This window comes from Notolepis coatsorum, assembly GCF_963971535.1.
Source record: "Notolepis coatsorum genome assembly, chromosome: 8".
NCBI classification, from domain to species: Eukaryota; Metazoa; Chordata; class Actinopteri; order Aulopiformes; family Paralepididae; genus Notolepis; species Notolepis coatsorum.
In genome coordinates, this window is record NC_140172.1 from 76,404,359 (window position 1) to 76,421,832 (window position 17,474).

The window sequence follows — 17,474 nt, forward strand, 5'->3', positions numbered from 1 at the left end:
TGCATCTTCATCATAGCAGCATCATCCTCTCTGCGTGGCCTGTCGTGTTTTCCTGACATGCTCCCCCTGGTCCATAGTAACCAGTACAGCCTGTTATCACTGCTATTCCTATTAGAGTCTCATGCTGCTAAACAGTAGTGGTGTTTTAACGTGGAGGTGTAGTCGCCAGGGTGGTGCTGCTGGTTCGGGATGTGTTTGGTAAGTGATGTAGATGTAGATGTAGTAGCTAGTAGCTGTTAGCTCTCTGTCTGGATGAGGCTAACTAGCCTGCTAGCCTCAGTGCTGCTGGGCTGTTTCTAGCGTTATCTGAGCAGCAGCTTCAAGGCTGCAGGATGCATGCTGTAAATAACGACACGATGAGTCCGGTGGCTTGTTGTTTATTTTATAGATAACGTTGACTAATGTTAGTTAGCTGTGGATGTGATGCCATTGAATGGATGAGCTACATACATGTCATCTATAGCTAAGATGATGTTAAGTGCTGCATTGATAGATGATGTTAAGTGATGCATTGATATTGAGATAACCTAATGTTAAGTGATGCATTGATATTGAGATAGCCTAATGTTAAGTGATGCATTGATAGATGATGTTAAGTAATGCATTGATATTAAGATGATGTTAAGTGCTGCATTGATATTAAGATAACCTAATGTTAAGTGATGCATTGATATTAAGATCATGTTAAGTGATGCATTGATTAAGATAGCCTATTGTTAAGTGATGCATTTATATTACGATGATGTTAAGTGCTGCATTGATATTAAGATAGCCTAATGTTAAGTGATGGATTGATATTAAGATCATGTTAAGTGGTGCATTGTGATGCATTTATATTACAATGATGTTAAGTGGTGCATTCATATTAAGATGTTAAGTGATGCATTTGTATTTTAAAAATAGCACTGTTGACTTTGTGGTGAGAACAGAGCTATTTGCACATTCAAATGACTTGTCAGTGTAGATCAGTCATCATCTACAACCCATTAGTCCTCATCTACCACTCATAAATAATCTACCACCCACCAGTCATCATCTACCACCCATCACTGATCATCACCTACCACCCATCACTCCTCATCTACCACCCACCAGTCATCATACCATCCACCAGTCATCATCTACCACCCACAAATCATCTAACACCCATCACTCATCATCTACCACCCATAGATGGACCTACAAAAGGCATTTGACACGGCCAATCACTCCATTCTGATTGACAAGCTAAAAGCTACTGGTTTTGATAGTCTATCAGTGAGTTGGATGCAATCCTACCTGGAGGGGAGAGAACAGATGGTGGAGGTAAACAGTACCCTACCCCCCCCCCCCTCCCAGTGAGCTGTGGTGTTCCACAAGGAAACATACTAGGACTGCTACTGTTCCTAATTTATGCAAATGACATGTCGTCAGCTTTTGACTGCAACTTGTTCCTGTTCGCGAAGGACTCAGCCCTGCTGGTCTCTGACAGGAACAAGTTACAGGTTGAAAAAACCCTCAGCTCGGAACTAGGCAGAATCTGCACCTGGCTCGCTGATGACAAACTATCATTACACCTGGGTAAAACAGAGTCCATTCTCTTCGGTTCAAATAACAAACTCAGCAAGACCGACAGCATCTCAGTTACAGTGGGTGACAATATTGTCACAAGGAAAGATGAAATTACCTACCTGGGTTCCATCCTAGAGGCAAATCTTTCCTGTGACAAAATGGCATCCAATGTAATAAAAAAAGTCAACCAACGAACTAGATTCTTGTACCGGATCTCCTCTCTGGTAAACAAGAATACCCTGAAGACTCTGGCAGGAGCACTCATTCAAGGGTACTACGACTGCTTGCACCTCATGGTACCAAAGCACCTCAAAGGTGCTAAAAACAAAATTACAAACATAAAACAATCTGGTCAGACTACTGCTTGACCTTACTCCTAGAACCCACCTCACCCCTGCCCACTTTAACAACCTAGGATGGCTTAGAGTAGACGACAGAGTACAGCAACTTGCAATGGGCCTGGTCTACAAGATACACTACACCACTAAGGTACCCATGTACATGTCAAAATACTTCCCAAAGGTCAGTAAATACCACGACCACAACACCAGAGGGAGCTCCACAAATCATGTTAAACCCAGATTCGGCTCAAACAAGGGACTAAACACGTTTTGCAATCATGCCACATAAATGTGGAACGCCCTACCCACAGCTGTAAAGGAATGTGAATCACTACCCACTTTCAAAACCATTCTCAAAGAGCATCTACGGGAGACTGCAATTTGAAACTGGCCCCTGTAAATGTCCAAACCCAATCCCTTCCAATGTACAGTTTCCCCCACCCCACCCGCCTACCGATTTGTACAGTTAGTTGGCTCCACTCCATTGCGAATTAAAAGGTGCAGCCAGCACAGACCGTATTAGCTGGCTACAGTTGCTGGGTGGCTAATGTTAGCTAGCTAGCTAGCAGCAGCTGCAAAAACGAACTCCAATGGTGGTATCAGTCGTTGATATGCGCTATCAGTAGCTAGCCAGCTAGTCAGCTACATAACGTTAGACAACGCCTCGTGCTTTTAACTAAAGTGAATAGTTTACTGGGCCATTTTCAAGTGATGTTGAAAGAGGAGCTGCACTCTTGCTCTCTTCAGAGCGAATGAGAGATGTTGACACTAGACGGGTCGCGTGTATCACTTCCGCAACGGATTTAGTCGGATTTCGGTTTCCGGGTTCGCCTGATTGGCCGCGACGGCCACGTGACACGCTGTGGCACGCCCCCGCGGCAGGGGCAGACTCGGCAGGCTTGCCGCTGCGCCCTGCTGTGGCGAGACGCTGGAGTTCACTTCCCCTTTCACATCGCGCCACGCTTATGCTGTCTAGCACAGTCTCTAACAGTAACAGTAAGAAGCATTTTGGATAAAAGTATTCTGTACTTCTGTATGACAACGATGTATGCCTTTCAAATGTTAAATGATAAATGATTAAATGATACACACTGAAATCTACGCTCTCTCATCCTGCTTTCCACAACGCGACAATATTATTAAACAGCAGCTCTGTCATTGAAGTGGGAAAAGTGAGCCGTATTGTATATTAGTACATTGCATAGTATATTGTATATTGTATGGTAACTCAGTTACTTCTATTCTGCATCGAACATTGTACATATGTCTATACTGAACAGCGTGACCTCTATTTTTACTTCTATTTTACATGCTATACTATTTTATTTCATACTTATCTTGTCTAGCACAGTCTCTAACAGTAACAGTAAGAAGCATTTTGCATAAGTATTCTGTACTTCTGTATGACAACAATGTATGCCTTTCAAATGTTAAATGATAAATGATTAAATGATACACACTGAAATCTACGCTCTCTCATCCTGCTTTCCACAACGTGACAATATTTTTAAACAGCAGCTCTGTGCTGTTCAGTAGACATATGTACAATGTTCGATGCAGAATAGAAGTAACTGGTAAGACATAGAACCAAATCACAGTTCTTCACATCCCAATAGGCCTCCTTGTTTACAGCTTGATCGTCACACATAATATAGATAATTAAAAAACAATAGAAGAGTAGCAAAATAGTGCAATAGTGCAGTGCAATAAAACAGTTAGTAAAATAGATTATACAATGGCATGCAAATATCTTGATTCTGATTGGCTGAAACAGTTAAGTTAGCCGTTGTTATTTCGTATAACACACTCCACGTGACCCCAGATCCCTCCCACAACCGAATTACTTTTATTTTTCTTAATTTCTTTCCCCTTCTGAATGAGTCTGAATGAGTCCGCCATAGATAGACAAATGGAAGTATGAATATCTTTTGAACGAATCCTCCAAAAAAGATAGTCAACTGGAATATGTTAGTTCATTACACATAATGTTGGATTATGTAATTGGTTTGTCATGACCCATTGTGAAACAAAAGAAAAACTGAAAAAAAATAATGGCAAAAAAATGACAATTGGATCTACTTTATCTGTGGATGGTTTTGTGAATAAATCTCCATTATGCTTCAATTACTGTGTTTATTGTATAGTAATACGGTTGGGTGAATTGGGCCATTGTATAAAAGCATTACATCACTTGAAGTCGTGTGTTATACTCATTAGATCACGCCTAGGGGGGTCTAACGACCCTCCGCTGCGCGTCGGGCCTAACAACCACCCCTAGGTGTGATCTAATGAGTATAACACACTCCTGCGCGTGATGTAATGCTTAAATATACATAGTAAAATAACGCAATAGTGCAGTTCTGAATGACTATTTAAACAATTTAAAACCTGACAGTCTTTCCTCCTGTTTGATACCCACACAGCTTAAAATCCGACAGTCTTTCTTCCTGTTTGGTACCCAATTCGAACCTTTATACCTCCCTCTCAGGGCAAACCTCCCTCTCAGGGTGCAGTTCAGGCCTGGGTCCCCCACACAGTTTAAAACCTGACAGTCTTTCCTCCTGCCTGATACCCACACTGTTTAACACATGACAGTCTTTCCTCCTGCCTGATACCCACACTGTTTAACACCTGACAGTATTTCTTCCTGTTTGATACCCACACAGTTCAAAACCTGACAGTCTTTCCTCCTGCCTGATACCCACACAGTTCAAAACCTGACAGTCTTTCCTCCTGCCTGATACCCACACAGTTCAAAACCTGACAGTCTTTCTTCCTGTTTGATACCCACACAATTCAAAACCTGACAGTCTTTCTTACTGCATGATATCCCCACAGTTCAAAACCTGACAGTCTTTCTTCCTGCCGTCTTTCTTCCTGCCTGATACCCACACATTTTAAAACCTGACAGTCTTTCCCACACACTTTAAAACCTGTAATAAAAAGTAATATAAGAGTAGAATAGAATAGACATAGTAAAATAACGCAATAGTGCAGTTCTGACTTAGTGTTTAAACAGTTTAAAACAGTCTTCTTTACTTTCTCCCCTGTTTGATATCGACACAGAACCTCCCTCTCAGGGCAAACCTCCCTCTCAGGGAAAACCTCCCACTCAGGGCAACCCTCCCACTCAGGGCAAACCTCCCACTCAGGGCAAACCTCCCTCTGAGGCAAACCTCCCACCCAGGGCAAACCTCCCTCTCAGGGCAAACCTCCCACTCAGGGTGCAGTTCAGGCCACGTGAACACTTAAGGTAACTAACTTGCATTCAGCGTTTCTCTGATTGGTCACGACGCCCACGTGACAGCGCGCTAGCACGCCCCCTTTTCCACGCCTGCCGCTCTCGCTCTGTGTGTTGTGTTGCAGCGCGCGGCAGAGGTCCCTGCCTTCCTCAATTTATACGCATGGAAGTATTGACTACGCCGTAACGAATCATTAAAAAATATATACCGTTAACTGGAGTATGTTGTGCCTTTACACATATGTTGGATTATGTAATTGGTTTGTCATGACAAACAAATAAAAAAATCGCGATTTCCCCACTGGCTACAACAACACACAGTGACTGCATGTAGTCACTGTGTGTTGTTGTAGCCACCTCCTCAGAGGCAGGAATACTAAGCTCCCCCTTAAGCTCCAGGAGAGAGGAGAGAGGCTGAAAACCCGCAGTTCTTGCCCGACTGATGGGAGCCGAATCCCGGATCCGATTTGTCTGATGAATACCCCCAAAACATGGAGGTCCCGAATGCATGGAAGTATTGATTGCGCCGTAACGAATCATTAAAAAAAGATACCGTTAACTGGAATATGTTGTGCCTTTACACATATGTTGGATTATGTAATTGGTTTGTCATGACAAACAAATAAAATATCGCATCGCCGGCTGTCTCTGGCTTGCTCCAGCGGACACCAGAGCTCAGCCGGCGATGCGATATTTTATTGGTTTGTCATGACTAGGGGTGGGAATCACCAGTTTCATCATGATACGATACGATATCGATTCTTTGGACAACGATACGATATTTGCCGATATCACAAAGTCTCTCACGATACAATACGATACGATTAGATTCAGGTGCCTGCGATCGATATGAGATGATATCATATGCCCATTTAACACCATCAGTAACATTTAGATCAACAAAAAAAAGGTAATGAAAATATCATTTGACATTTGTATTTTTGAGCTCTTCCAGACATTTAAAGGAAAATCAAACTATTGTTTTTAATACAAATAGACCTCCTGTTCACTGTAAAGTGCCACGTTTTTATATATTGAGCTTTAAACTTTAAGCTACATTTTTTGGAACTTAAAACTCACAACCTCCCTCTCCCAAACCGTTCCTACAACAATTTGTTGATGTTGCATGATCATGTATAGGCCTACATTTATTATGTATTATATTGTTTATCAAACTCCTCTGACCTCATCTGGTCTTTCCAAAGACGCGCGCGCACACACACACACAGAAAGGGAGAATGCTATGCTGTAACATCTACACACACGGAGCTACTGCTGTTGTTCTTGGGCGGATATGAGACTCACCACAGGATTTTCAAAATAAGAGTATCGATATGAATCGATCTTATTACATCGCATCGATCCGATTCGATTGTTGATAATTACATCGATGTATCGATCTGGATCGATGTATCGTCCCACCCCTAGTCATGACAAACCAATTACATAATCCAACATATGTGTAAAGGCACAACATATTCCAGTTAACGGTATATTTTTTTAATGATTCGTTACGGCGTAGTCAATACTTCCATGCGTATAAATTGAGGAAGGCAGCGACCTCTGCCGCGCGCTGCAACACAACACACAGAGCGAGAGCGGCAGGCGTGGATAAGGGGGGTGTCACGTGGGTGTCGTGGCCAATCAGAGAAAAATCAGAGAAACGCTGAACGCAAGTTAGTTACCTTAAGTGTTCACGTGTTCAGGCCTGGGTCCCCCACCCAGTTTAAAACCTGACAGTCTTTCTTCCTGCTTGATACCCACACAGTTTAAAACCTGACAGTTTTTCTTCCTGCTTGATACCCACACAGTTAAAAACCGGACAGTTTAAAACCTGTAATAAAACGTAATAAAGGAGTCAAATAGAATAAAATAGATTAGACGGAGTAAAATTATGCAATCTCATCTACAGTACAATCAAACAGTGGAGTGTATTAAAAGGGTTAAGGTTGAGATAAGGTTAAGGTCTGGGTTAAGGTTGAATGTCACCCATTTTCAGAATTCACATGGTCCCCCACTTCCATGCTAATACAGCAGTAGATGTTTGGTCTGTATTCATGCTTACCTTTAGCTCCTCCTCCGCAGGTGAGTTGCCGTGGGCAACAACGGGATGACAATGTCCACGTGAGACTGGGCGGGGCTTCCTGGCCCTGAGGAGGAAAGGGGGAGGAGCCAAACACTCATAGCCTCTTCCTCTGTGACCACGGACCCACGGACAAACATACCGAAGGACACACTTCTCCCCTCCTCCTCCTCCTCTTCTTCCTGTTCCCCTACCCAACCCCCTCTCTCCTCTTCCTCTTTCTCTTCCCCTCCCTCCTCTCTCCTGCTCCTCCTCGCCTGCCTCTCCTTGCCACCATGCCATGGTGCAGGTGCTGGTGGAGAGACTGAGCAGACAGACTCTGAAAGGAGACGCAGCACATCCTGGGACCATCTGTCTGGTAACTACAGTATCTGTCTGTCTGCCGTCTGTCTGTCTGTCTGTCTGCCTGCCTGCCTGTCTCTTGGACTAAGGGCAGAAAATACAAATTTCTATAGTCTTACGAATCTCTCTCTCTCTCTCTCTCTCTCTCTCTCTCTCTCTCTCTCTCTCTCTCTCTCTCTCTCTCTCTCTCTCTCTCTCTCTCTCTCTCTCTCTCTCTCAGTCCCTGCTGGATCCTACAAACCTCTCACTGCTGTCCCCCAGATGGCTTGATGCCTGGTGAGTTCATTCACTCCCATTATGATAGCAATGTTCATTCACTCCCATTATGATAGCAATGTTAATTCACTCCCATTAGTATAGCAATGTTTATTCACTCCCATTATGATAGCAATGTTCATTCACTCCCATTATGATAGCAATGTTCATTCACTCCCATTATGATAGCAATGTTCATTCACTCCCATTATGATAGCAATGTTCCTTCACTCCCAGTATGATAGCAATGTTCATTCACTCCCATTATGATAGCAATGTTCATTCACTCCCATTATGATAGCAATGTTCATTCACTCCCATTATGATAGCAATGTTCTTTCACATCGATTTCACAACCATTGCTGGTACCAAAACATGTGTCTGTATTTATCAAGCATTTCAGAACAGGAAATCAGACCTAACTGTATTTATCATCTCAGAACAGGAAAGCAAACCTAACTGTATTTATCATCTCAGAACAGGAAAATCAGACCTATCTAGAGCTGCAACAATTCATCAACGTTGCCGACGATGTCAACCATGACATTTAGTTGATTTGCATATTCATGACCGACGCATCGTATTGTTAATTGTATGTGCCTTTTGCGGTGGAAATGGCAGACGCTCAAAGTCATAACATGCGTGTAATCTAACTAACTAATAATCTAACTAATGTGCAGTGAATCACGTTCAAAATATAAATAACTTCTCTTAAACCACTATTCGTGATTAATAGGCCAGGGCTGTACAATTGTGCATGATGTGGTCTTATACACTAATTAGAATATAAATACAGTGGGATGGAATATTTAGCAGGGCTGTGCAAAAAGTATGAACAGTGAATTATGAACAAATGTGAAGAGTTTGATTGTATTTACAAATATATAGTATATACAATATACTATATATACAAATATGTATATATTATATATATAAATAAAATATGTATATACAAATATATATATATTTGAAGTAGCCAAACGTTAGACTATAAAAACGAACTGGATAGTTGATGATAATTAATATTTAACTTCATTAGCAGAAATATCTGAAAGTCTGCTATAAGCTATTCTCCCTCTCTCTTGTGTGTGTTCTGACTTACTGTGTATGTGTGTATACATTTACTATAGGCTACTCTTTTTTGACATGGATTAGGCTAATTAGCCATAACAATCCTGATTCCTGAGCCTATTTTATTCAAAAGGAACATATTGATTTAAATATGTATATAGGCCCATATATATATACATGTTTAATTTTTTTAAATCGTATCTCCTGTGCTGGCACAAGCACTACCATATCATGGAGTGGAGCAATAACACACAATAAATATAATAACTCATGGAGATATACTAAAAAGCTATTTATAATTTTTGGCAGGTAAAAAATCTCTCTGGCTGGTAGTTTTTTCAAATATAAAGCTGAAAAGTAAATGTAGTTCCCCTGTTCTTCAGCATTTAGCTACAGGCATGGATACATTGTATTTAATGATAAACAATGTCATAGTAACGGGCGGGTGTTATATTACTCATGTACTGTAGGAATCCACACTAAACATAAATAAACTTCATGGCTCATCTCCTACTCTGGGTATTCAGTAGGTGGTGTCAAAGAAGCAACTACCCATGTGACCTAAGGATACTAGTAAAACATGTTAAAATGTTCAATTGCAAATAGAATCAATTGTTGTTGTTTTTTCTGGTAAATTAATCATTTAGATTAATCTACTAATTAATTAAATAATCTACAGATTAATTGATAGCAAAATAATCATTAGTTGCAGCCCTAGAACTGTATTTATCATCTCAGAACAGGTAATCTGCCCAACTATTCTAAGAGTGATCCACATTTGGTCTTTCATTTAGGCATAGGAGTAAAAGCATTTGATCAACCTTCTTAACCTAGAAATTAAATCCTATTTCCACCAGTATGTAGGGAGTTGGAGAGATGTCCTAACCCTAATTCCCAGCAGGTGGTAATGATACAACAACACGAGCACACACTCTGATTATATTATATTATATTAGATTAGATTAGATTCAATTTATTGTCATTATACAGCAAAAGTACAGTACAATAAAAATAAGTTTGGCATCCAACCCTAGAGTGCACATGTAACAGTAAAGTGCAACAGTAATATACAATGTACAGGTGATTCATTTGATATCAAATATAGTGCTATAATAGTGCTAATCAGATTTATGTACAGTGTTATAGTATTATTATTATGTACAACGATAAAGGTATAAAGTCATACTGGCAAGAGGTATGACTAGTAAGAGTAGGTAAGGGTTATGTACAGATTTAGATATAGTATCTACAGATATGTAAAAAGGATTATATACAGGTGTATAAATGGGTATATAGAAGGTATATTCAGACAGATATGGAAATATATATATACGATAAATATATATGGTGTATACAGCATTATTGTATCATACAAAGTTATATGGATAGACTGTCTTGAGTCTTAATAATATGATGTTTTGAAGATGACTTGAAGAATGAAGATGTCCTGAGTCTTAATAACATGTATGATCTGTTGTTATCAGAGAGCAGTTATTGGCAGCGGTGTCCTTCCAAGCCCGGCCTGCAGGGGGGGTTGTTGAGCTCCAGTTTTCCACCCGGCCCTGTGCCCCTGGTGCTCCCAGAGGGAGGGGACCAGGCTGCCACCGAGCTGCCTCTCCCAGGCGCGGCAGCTCCTCCCGGCCTGGGCCCTGGGCCGCCTCCCCCGCCGCCCCCTAAACGCCACTGTCGTTCGCTCTCGGTGCCCGAGGACCTGTCACGCTGCCGCTACACCTGGCGGCCCACTGCCTCGCGGGTCTGGACGCCCGTCAGGGTGGGGGGTGGGGTCTCCGGGGGGGCTGCGGCAGGAGGGGCCACGGCAGGCGGAGGAGGAGGCCCCTGTCCACTGCGCGCCCCCAGCTCCTCTCTGAACTCCTCTCTCCACTCCTCGTCCAGTCCTACCTTCTTTAGCCTGGCCCTGTCTCCTGACTCCCCTCTCCCCTGGAGCTTCCCCTGGGACCCCAGCGAGGCCGCAGGGGGCGGAGGGGGAGCCTGTTGTTGCTTCTTCCCTTCCCCTTCCTCCTGCTCCTCCTCCCCCTCACCCCTTCACCCCCCTCCCCCGCCCCAGCGCCGCTTCTCCCTCTCCCCCGTGCTGATCAGAGACTCGGTCAACTCCACCTTTCTGCCTCCTCCTCGCGCGCCGGCCCGCACCGCTCCTCCTCCTCCGGGCTGCTCTGCGGGAGCGACAGCCTCCCCCTCCTCCGCCTGCAGCACGCCGTGCTCCCTGCGCCGCTCCCTGCCCCCTCTACTCCCCCGCTGCCACTCCCAGCCCTGCGACCTGCTGCTCCTCAAACCTGGCCTGAAGAGACGCCGGGACCCGGACAGGCCCAGCGCCAGGCCCTGCGCCAGGCCGGTCCTCGACTTCACCAAGATGACGCAGGTTAGCTGAACAAATATAATACAGGAAGCATATCAAAGATTAAATAAATACAACATGCCACACACTACCAGATACAGTGTTGATAGTGTATTAAAAACTAAACAAATACAATACAGTAATGATATTAAAACTAAATAAATACTATATAATAATTGTATCAATATTAAAGAAATGTCACACAGTACCAGGTACTAGACAGTAATACTAAGAATTTAACAACATTTGGTTGAGGCAATTAAAGCATCTCCCTCTGGCAAAGCACTAGGCCCAGACAGTTTTGGTTGTAAATTTGACAATTTCATAAGATCTTTGCCCCAATTTTGATTAACGACTCGACTCCAAATTCCTTTGCACATAGCCCTTTTAAACTATGACCAAATATAATTTTTACAAAAGTAATAGCTAACAGACTTGGGAAACACATAACATCCATATGGACCAAACAGCGGTCATCCCAGTTCGATTTTAACATGCAACAAATAAATCCGTCCTTTTGAACTACATCACAGGGTGAGGCAGGGAGAGGGAGACCCTTTCTCTCCATTAACTTTTTGAGAGCATCCTTATCCAACATTCAATGTAGGTTGGTAGTGTCGAAAGCAATCTACGTCTGTATGCAGATTATTATGTTGATTTCTCTTTCGGACCCAGAAAACTCTATTCCCCATTTGATTGATTGCACTGAATCATTTGGTAAGGTTTCTGGATTTGAAGCACACACATCCAACCAGTTTTAGGCTACTAAGGTGCAGGATAAAAGTGCATGTGAAGATCGAATGCACACTGGATTACAGCTCACAACGCTTTAATGATTACAAAAGCAATTCAGATTCAGATTTCTTTATTCACCATATTGTACAGGTCAGGGTTTCCGTTAAAAAAAATTGTTGCCGGCCTCAGTGTCCGGTAGATTTCAATCTACCGGTCAAATGAGAGAAATTCCGGTCAGAGTTTATTGAGCTTAAAAACAATTGATAGGCAAAAGAATGACAACAAAACAAAAGAATGACATCATCAAGGCATGTAGATTTATAATATTTTTACTTAAAACTAGGCTACTTTTGCGTATAGTCATTATATTCCAAATAAAATAAGTCCAGAGACTCCGTGCTGCTGCCGACTTTAAATCAAATGGGTGTCTGTGGGCAGTCGCCCGACATTAATAAACAGCAGTCTGTTATAATCACATTTTTATGAGCTAACGAATTCCGTTATATTGGACATTTGTATTAATTATATCAAGCGAAGAACTGAGAAATTTGGCAGAGAGAGACGGCAACATTATCGTGGGTTTGCGTGACGACTCTCTCTCTCCACCTCCCAATGACTTATTTGCGAGAGTATGTCGATGCAGAGCAGCAGATTCAGCTGTTTTCTGGCTCTTTTCTGGCTCTATCTGGGGACCGCTCAGCAGCGCCCCCCACCCAACAGCTGAATTGCCAATGGCTGAATTGGAGTACTGCACTGTGCCGCTGCTGCTCCGGCTCTGCAGCTGCACATGCATTCGCAAACCCAGCGGCCAGCACTAAGCTCTCGCTGACAACGTCGTTGTCATTATTAGAAGCAACGATGAAACAAATGTAATGATTGTTTCGTTCATCGCATAGGCTATTTAATTTTAGCCTATTTTAATACAATTCAAATAATCAAATTGTGCTTAGAGGGAATTATTTTCACCGGACATTAAGACCGGAGAGATTAAATATGTCGGACTTCAACAGATTTTGCCGGTCAAATACCGGTAATTACCGGCTAACGGAAACGCTGGTACAGGTACAAATGGAACGTGATTTGACATTTCAGTGCATGATTGATTTTTTCACAAATAGGAACAACGTAATAATAATAATGATAAATCAATAAGTGCAAAACAGGACAGAACAGTGAGACAACAATAAGACAGTAAAGTAAAGTGCAGTGGTGGGGGACATGTATACAGTGCAGCACAGTTCAAGTCCAGAGGTCCAGCCCTAGCAGCTCGCCATAGAGGGGGGGGGGGGGGGGGGGGGGGAGCAGGGGGACACCTGACTCATTTACCAGGCGAGCTGCTGAGGGGAAGAAGCTAAGTCTATGGCGGGACTTTAATGTCTTGGGCAGCCGAAGCCGCCTGCCGTGGGGGAGCATAATGAAGAGGCCGTGACCCGGGTGGGCGGGGTCTGCCATGATTTTCCTCGCCCTCCTCAAGGCCCTGGTGGAATGTAGGAACTCGAGGGAGGGAAGGGGGCAGCCGATCACCTTTTCCGCTGATCGTATCACCCGCTGCAGCTTGGCCTTGTCCCTGACCGTGGCTGCAGGGAACCAGGTGATGATGGAGAGGGTGAGGATGGACTGGATGATGGCAGTGTAGAACTGGACCATCATAGTCCTCGGCAGCCTGAACTTCCTCAGCTGACGTAGGAAGAACATCCTCTTCCGGGCCTTTTTATTGAGAGCGATGGTGTTCAGCTCCCATTTCAGGTCCCGAGGAAGCGGCAGGACTCCACAGAGGCCACCGGGGTGCCTCCCAGAATGATCGGGATGATCGGGATTGTCCCAGAATGACAATGTGTCAACCCATCAGGGGAAAGATTGTTGGGAGCTGTGTTGGGAGCTGTAATCCAGCTGTAATACAGTGTGTGGATTAGGGCTGCACGATTAATCGAAAAAAAATCGCAATCTCGATTCATAGACCTATGCAATCTCATTTCTAAATTATGACGATTATTTTTTATAAAAAAAAAGGGTTATCTTTTTTTTATTTTTTTCGGTGCCCGGGGACTTGTGGGGGGGGGGGACATTTACGGGGGCCAGTTTCGAATTGCAGCCTCCCTTCATCATACAAAGTGTACAGATTGCCTCATTAACGTTAGCAGGTTCCCTCCAAAATATTTTCAAATCCTCCGCCATCGTGGTGGGACCTGTAGTGCTGCCTAGAATCTTCTTTCTCTCCCGTCACGTGAAGTCATATCTACTCCTCCAAAAATGTGCCTACATCAGCATAAGGAATAACTTACAAAAATAATAATGTATAAAAAAAACATAAATTTTGAAATCAGTTACTTTCAGAACATTTTGTCATGAGAACTCCCAGAAAACCACATAGCTCTCATCTCCCCACCACATTGTAAATTGGATACTAATCAAATTATTGGCTAATAATTACTACTGAAGCTTCATAGAACAAAGAAGTGTTAATTAGGACAGTGTTCTGGCTGTAACCCTGCTCTCTCTCTCACCTCCAGACCCGGGGCCTGGACCTCCAGACCTACCTAGAGCGAGGAGGCGGTAGGCTGGCCTGTGGCGGGGACATCTGCATGGGTCTAGAACCCTTCCTGGGGGACTTCCACAGGTCCTGCTCCCCTGCGGAGGGTCTGGGCAGGACCAGTATCGGACCACTGAGTGAGAGCGATGAGGAGGGTGGGGGAGAGGGCGAGGAGGATGGTGAGGAAGAGGAGCCAGAGGAGAGAGAGGCAGCCCAGCAGACTGTGTTTGAGAGAGACTGTACAGAACTAGACTTGAACATGATAGAAGAGAACTGACCCCATGGCCTCCTAGCCACCAATCAGCAGGGCTCTCAGGATCAACGCCTTTTCTCATTGGATGAGCTCCGGTAAACTGAAGCTGATTGACGATAGTAATGATTTGGCTAACAATAACATCAGGCTCAGCGCAGTGACATCATCCTGGGAACCATGGCAGCTTTCAGAACAGAACATAGTTAGGTCCACACCTTTACCCTTTCAGAATAGATGGTTTTAAAAAGGATCATAGTTAGGTCCACTTTACACCTTAACCCTTTCACAAGTGATGGTTTTAAAAAGTGAGTATCTTGGGGAGTCAGAGTTCGTTCCCTTTAGACCTTGCATTAAAGAGTTTCCTCGACATTTAATATGTATATCATCATGTACAGTAACACTATTCAAATAACAGACTTTGGGGCATTTTTTCATGAATCTAGATACAAACACAGGCGTGAGAAGGGCAACAGTGTGTCCACCTTAGTTTTGGACACAAGCCCATCCGTGGCGCAGGGTTGGAGTGGGAGGAATACATTATTAGCAGGTGAGGTTGGATTAGCAGGTGGAGTAGGAAGAATACATTATTAGCATACATTAGAATACATTATTAGCAGGTGGAGTAGGAGGAATACATTATTAACAGGTATTATCAGGTGGAGTAGGAGGAATACATTATTAGCAGATGGAATAGGAGGAATACATTATTATCAGGTGGAGTAGGAGGAATACATTATTAGCAGGTGAGGTTAGAGTAGGAGAAATACATTATTAGCAGGTGGAGTCGCGGCTGGCTTCAATTATGACCAATCAAATCATCTCCTCTCATTCCCTTTAAAAACAATATGAATCTGGCTACGTCAGAATGACTTCATCCAAGAGGCCAGAGAGATCGAATGGCAACATGTGCATCTAGACAGTTATATTCTATATCAGGCTCTACTACACCACATCATCCCATGTGAATGAATGGATCATTTATTTCCATGTCATACACAATATACACAGACTGTAGCCTCCACCTATTGTTTGCTCAATTATTTATTCATATATATACAACATTTGAATTCATCCAGCACCAAGTAAGGATAATAGTCTAAACTCAATGTTTCACCATCCTCTTCCTCACTGTCAGTCTTAGCAGACCCCTGAGGAAGACCTGGGTGTGTGTAGACTTAATTGCTCCAGAATAGGATAACTGTTAGAAGCTGCATATTATCACCATCTAACTACTCACTCTCCTCTCTTGTGTCCGCTTCTATTGTAGTGTGTGTTGCTCACAGTTGCATGTTATGGAATCCCTGTGATGTTTTCCACGCGTAATGATGATGCGTGCCAGTTGATTCTGATCCACACATGAATTCAGTAACCACCAAGTGTAAAGCTGACATGGCTTGTTGTGATTAACTGATTAGAAGGTTCCGTTCAGTTAACTTATTTACTTCAAAGTGGGATGAAATGCACTACAGTCTAACATCAATAATAACAGCTTGTTGGGATTTGAACAGATGTTCCTGTGCGTCCTCCTCGCCTAGACTATTGTCATGAAGACAGCTCAGAGTACCAGGCGTCTGCACTTCCACGTGGTCTGAGGCACAGGTACTGCAGTATCAGGGTCTTTATGGACCCGCCCCGGCTGCACCAGCCCTGCGGTATCAGGGTCTTTATGGACCCTCCCCGGCTGCACCAGCCCTCCCATCTCTCGGCACAAGTGGGTTCCCTTCGAGCCACAAAATAATCAAACAGGGAGGTGGAAATAATTTGCCTTGTGCCACATATGAAATGACCATTCAGCTTGTCCATGCTACTCCGCCAGCCTTGCACCAGCATGAAAATAGAGACCTGTAAATTTCAATAATTTTTATGTTTAATTCAAATTATATATATTCTATGAATTTTGGACACAAGGGAACCCAAAATTAACTCCAAATAATGTTTTAAGGGGAATGGAAAATTATGTAGAATGGGTTGGCAGTAAGAAATGTTATTTTGGCCCAGGGGAAACATGGCACGGGTACTCCTTTCCGTTTGGCCAGGGTTTGAAGTCTTCACATTAGCGAGCCTAAACACGCTGTTTGGAAGTGTTGTCCTTTGTGATGTCAATTAGCTTTGAAGTGACAATGTGTAATGTTGCTATTAATTAATCAGGTTCTAGAGTGTGTACATGTACAGAACACATTGACACCACAACACTTCAACATACCACTCACCTTTGCTGCTCTGGCCTCACACAGTCTGGCGAGACACACTTAGTCAGCCTTCTCTTCATACCAGACATACATGAACAAACGAGACCTGGTCATTTCTTCGCACAGGTATTTTCTGCAACAATGTAAAACAATTACACAGTCACCAAAATAAAAGATTTCACTGCAGAAAGTCTGCATGCAAAAAAAATTAAAAATAACAGAAGTTCACAGGGAAATCATATTGAGAACACTGAGATAGTACTACTTGCGGTCAGCAGGTGTCACCATTACACATTATCACTTTTATGAACAATTACTGGTTGCTTTTTGGAGCCAGGAAAACACTGCTTCCCTACAGTACAGCCCAGTTTGTAAACCTAGTTCACCCTTAGGTGTGGGGTACACCATCCTTAACCCCTCCCTTAGGTGTGGGGTACACCATCCTTAACTCCTCCCTTAGGTGTGGGGTACACCATCCTTAACTCCTCCCTTAGGTTTGGGGTACACCATCCTTAACTCCTCCCTAATGT

The 17,474-nt window shown here is 43.2% G+C and overlaps 1 pseudogene across 1 annotated transcript; it reads left to right on the forward strand.

Annotated features, from left to right (window-relative positions):
- Nucleotides 1-131: 131 nt before the first annotated feature.
- Nucleotides 132-15,094, forward strand: LOC311233128 (protein FAM53C-like; annotated as a pseudogene). The gene is made up of 5 exons (XR_014621070.1): nt 132-198; nt 7,219-7,574; nt 7,779-7,834; nt 10,369-11,261; nt 14,483-15,094. The product of XR_014621070.1 is annotated as a protein FAM53C-like (transcript).
- Nucleotides 15,095-17,474: the final 2,380 nt, after the last annotated feature.